Below are 5,270 nucleotides of genomic sequence, written 5' to 3'. Positions count from 1 at the left end.
CCAAGAAGAACGAGCTTGGTTGAGGAGAATTGGTCAAGGAAGAGCTTGTAGATCCAGATTCAATTCTTCATTTCCATCTTTATAAAGGTGTAAAGCATTGACCTTGCTCATTCATTGCTTATATCTAGATCTAGTAGAGTATTGGTCACATATTGGTCCCATAAATGAGATCTAGTGGCAATTTACCTCTCCAGAAGTTATAAGTTGCTCCTCTTGATGTTTCTGAGATCCCTAGTTTATAAAGTTAGCATCTAAATATAAGGTTTGAGTCCATTTGAGCCATACAAAGGCACCAAGTTAGTAACTTTATGGATTAACACGTTATCCAAGGTTTGGATCTGGAATATAGATGTTTGGTTTTTAGAATTAAGTGCTTAATGGGAAAATAGCTTAATGGGGGCATATATCGGGCATACGCGTCTGGATCCCCGACTCTTTGTAGCAATCTAGTACGTAGGGCATACTAGGGGTACGCTTAGCATACTCGACAAATATGGGGTTTTGACTTTTGGCCCGCCATTGGACTTTAGGGTTTTGGGACCTTGTTGGGCCACAAATCTTTTTAATTTTGGGCCACTGTTAGGCCTAGGGCCTTCTTGAATTTGGGCCCATTATGGGCTTTCAATGTCCTTTAGGAATTAGGCCATTATTAGGCTTTTGTGCCATTGAGTTTGGGCCACGACTTTTAGGCCAATTGAGGGAAGGGTAAAATGGTCTTTTACCCTAGGAGTCGGTAATAGTTGATTAATGTACCGATTATGGTTAGGACCCAATTATTACTTAGGGTTTTATTTGATTGGTTAGTGTGTGGATTGTCCGATTCAGCAGCCCGGGCATCTATTTGATTGTCAGCAGACTGAGGTGAGTTTTCTTACTATACTATAGGACACTAGGGATTGTATGTGCTTGTAGTCTTTGTGACTCCTACTGTATGTTTTGTATGCATGTGTACATGTTTTCTATATGTATGTGGGGTGAAATAGACCTGGGGGTGAAATAGATCCGGTACAGCCTTGTGCTGACATTTGAGTTGAAATAGACTAAGGCGTGAAATAGACCCATGGGTGAAATAGACCAGGTACAACCTTGGGCTGACATATGAGTTGAAATCGAATCGGGGGCGAAACAAGGGGGTAAAATAGACCCAGTACAACCTTCAGCTAATGTATATGTACGGTGTGCGGTATGTTGGATAACTCACTAAGCTTTGTGCTTACGGTTTTCAATTTATGTTTCAGGTACTTCTGGTTCGAAAGGGAAGGGCTGGGGATGATCGCATTGCACGCACCATGATTTTCCGCTTTATCGACTCTGATGTACTTTTGGGATTTTTATTGATATTCTCTAAATACTTTATGGTTTTGTCAAACATGTTTGGTTGATGGGTTATTTAATATAAAAAGAAAATTTTAGGTTCTAAATCTTGGGACATTATAGTTATAGTCTATTTCTTCCTTTTGGTCACTATGCATTCTTGTAAATGTTAGTACTCACCCTGTAGTGAAACAATCAAGCATCTAAAGTAACATACGAATGGTGTTATGGATTCATTATTCTATTTATAGACTAAATACTTGGAAGACCGAGTTGTCTCTTGATCCTTTAAAATTATTGTGGTTCCTTGTTATCGATGACCAATCAACTATTCTTTAGCTTTTAGTCTACATCAGATTACTTTGGGCATTTGTGCTTTTCTTATTCATTTTCTTAGTAATTAATTTATCCTATCATAATATGTCTCAAAATGGGCCTACCTATTGCTCTTTGCATTTGATGTTGCAGTTGGATACACCAATTAAGAACATCCTTTCACCTCTAGACAATTGGCTTTCTTCTTTTTGACACTTCTTTCATGAAAGCTAACCGTAGGAGCAATTGAAACTCTGCGTTCTATGCTTATCCATGTTAGTACCAAAAGGTTCTCAACATCCTATGCAACTCCATGAAGAATCTTTTCAAATTGTCCATGCTAAGTAAGAATCACCCGACCATATCCAATTTCAACATGTGAAATTCCGTGATTCTTTAGTCTTATCAATGTACTTAGTTCTTTGAAGCTTGGAGTATCTCTGCATTGCCATGTTAGTTCTAATTGTGATCAACATGAAATGTAGTTCCATAATGGATCTTCCCATATAGCTCATAGCAGAATCATCTCATTATACGCACTACTTAGCGAGTTGATTATGTTTCCATAGTCAAATCCTATATTGATAGAATTCCATATAACATCAATGCTATTGTTGTACTCAGTATATTTGATACTTGCTCTTTTCTTTAGCTAAGGTATGATCTTTCTTTTCTTTTAATCGAACTATTCTAAAAACATGAACAAGATTGATCAATCCTTCTAGATTGTCCTTTATAAAAGATTTTTACAGTAGTTAACTTATAGTGGATAGTTTTAAGATATCATTCAATTAATGGCTAGACCTAAGTTTGTTTTATTGATCCTTAATGAATAATTACCTAATTACTATATTATTGTAGACAAGGCTAGGATCCATATTTAACTCCCTGATGTGAATTGGATTAGACGAAAATCACACTAATAACGTATTTAGGTAGACAAATAATTGTCAATCTCAATACTTATGAGATCCCTAGATCTTTCGAGATTTATTGACACTATGTCAATAGCACGTGTAAATCCCGAATTTGCTTGTGTACCAATCAGATCCGTTTGATGGTGCGGAATCCCAATCAAACGGATGATGCCAGATCAAAATGGAAGAGAAGGAGAAGAAGAATAATATGAATCTTGTATGATTTGATTAGAATGAAATTCCCTTACACAAGATTCACACACTAACACACACTTAAGCTCCTTTCTTCTCTCTCTTCTCTCTCTTGGCCGTAAACTCATCTACCACTCCTCACCCCTAACACCTATATATATACTTGGGGAACATGGGCCGTAAATGGGTTCACGGCCGTGAACCAGTTCTCGGCCGTAAACACCCATTGGGCCGTAAAAACTTTTCGGTCCTAGACGGAAAATTACAATTACCTAGAAAAGCAAAGTATAAACCAAATTTTGACCCAACAATCTCCCCCTTGGTTTATAGATTTCTTTTCTAATTGACCCAAAAAGCTCCCCCTAAAAAGTAGCTGGCTTTTCTTGTCAATCTTCATTTGGAACTTGGCTTCAACGTTAATCTTCAAATTCTTCACAACTTCAAGATGAACTTGATGAATCTTCAATCATTGACTTCATCTTGAGCAGTTGGGCTTTTTTTTAGAATTTGGTTCTAAACGCACATTGGGTGAGGAGCCTTGATGAACTGATTCTTGAAAGATAGCGCTTTCAGCTTGAGAATCTTCAGAGAGAATATCAGAGAAAAATGATCTTCTGGATCACTTCAGCAGGTTCATAGATAGCAGCAAATTGATTGAGGAGGCTTCAATGCAATCTCTCACATAATCTTCAAGTGCAGCTTCACCTTGCTTCTGGGGTTGAAAGATTGAAAGTTGAAAGAATAGTCTTCATTTCTTGCTCCTTCGAATGAGAATTCTTCGATGATCACGGATGAAGCCTTGGCTGAGAAAATCTCGATACACAATATTTTTGAATTTTTTTTATTTTTCTTGAACAAGAAATAAAACAGAAATAACACTAGTTTTGGATTTTTAATTTTCTGATTTTTGTTTATTTTTGAATTTTTTTTAAAGTCTCCCCTTAAATTTGTGCATAAAGGAAAACTATGAACAAATTTAACAAAAAAAAAATAATATTTGGGATCAAAGTTGTGAGACAGTCTTAACTGTTTATCAGTACCTTCACCTTCATGAATAGATCTGGTCAATTGCTGGTATTGTGGTCCACTTAAACACGAAGGATATCAACAATTTTTTTTTCAAATATACCATTTAGCTGACGACGACCACGAGTATAGTTGTCCACTTAAATTAAGCAGCGAGATCTACAGAAAACCTCTAAATGGTTCAATTTTAGTTGCACTAGAACGTATTCCCTACTTCCCGATATTCCCTGGTTATCAAGAACTTCCAAAGAACTCATTCCTTTAGGTGAGTAAAAAGTTATTAAGGAGGAAGTCAGATTTAGCAATAGGTGCATATCTTGTGTCCCAGGTCGGATCTCTTTCAATCACGCAGAGGGGACAACATATGGCTAACTAGGATAAAGGGATTGAGAGGTAGAATGTTGCATATGCTGTTTCCAGGTCGGATCATTTCAATCACACAGAGGAGACACCATATGGCTCAAAGATAGGAAGAATTGAACAGATAAAGAAGATTCATAGAAATAGAGTTGCATATGTTGCATTCCACCTCGGATCTCTTCCAATCACGCAGAGGAAGCAATATATGACTGACAGATAGAAAGCAAGAAAATAATTTCCTACAGACCTACTTTATCAAAATCCCCCAGTCGCCCTATCAGAACCAGAGTTAAGGACATAAGTCCGTACATCAAGGAAAAGTTAAGCCACAGTTCTAGATGTGTATTAATTTAGTGTATCCCGCGGGTTCCCGTGTTTATCTCACTGCTCAATCTACCCGAGCGTCGTATGGTCAGTCTAAAAAATCCTATCTAAATCCACACTGTAAATCCTTCGTGCCTACCAGCACATTGAACACATAGTCTAGACAAGTCAAATTCAGTCCCTTACACATGTTTAGAGTGCTCGTTATCACTTTCTTGTTATCACTTCCCAAACAATACCTACTAACGAAAAAATATAATAAAATAAAAGATTGTCTTCAAAACGAATCAGTTTAAGATAAACTCAGGAGTATAGAGAAGAAAGTGCAAACCGTAAGTCACCGATTGAATTTGCATCCAGAAGGTCTTAGAACAGCACACATAATCTCAGAACAGATCCGAAAATTCTTCATATCGTTAAGCACAAAACCCCATGTTATCCTCTCCTTTCTTCCTTTCCTGCAAAGGATACATACTCTCAAACAAAGTGCTGAGTGTTGTACAGTTGAGAGATACCTCCTATCATGTGCGTGGAACAGCCACTATAAACAAACTGAAGTCTGATGATCTGCCTCCATAGCTGCTCCAGCACAGAGCGGGATCAGTTGGTCTTTGGAACCCAGTCCATTTTGAAACTGGGTTGACCTTTGTCATCTACACATGGTACTCTCTCCTTAGACATATCCTGCTTATCACAAACAGAAGATGAAGAAATATTAGATTCATTGGGTGATTTGGGAGATTGAACCTTTGGTACCCATCTGTAGTTGGGTTTAACCCATTTCTTTTTTGATCAGATGGGTGCCTCGGTACTTGATTTGAA

Source organism: Lactuca virosa, chromosome 4 (genome assembly GCF_052849685.1).
Source record: "Lactuca virosa cultivar CGN04683 chromosome 4, Lactuca_virosa_CGN04683_v6, whole genome shotgun sequence".
Lineage (NCBI taxonomy): Eukaryota > Viridiplantae > Streptophyta > Magnoliopsida > Asterales > Asteraceae > Lactuca > Lactuca virosa.
The sequence above is the reverse complement of the archived record's forward strand: the minus strand, read 5'-3'. Positions refer to the sequence as shown.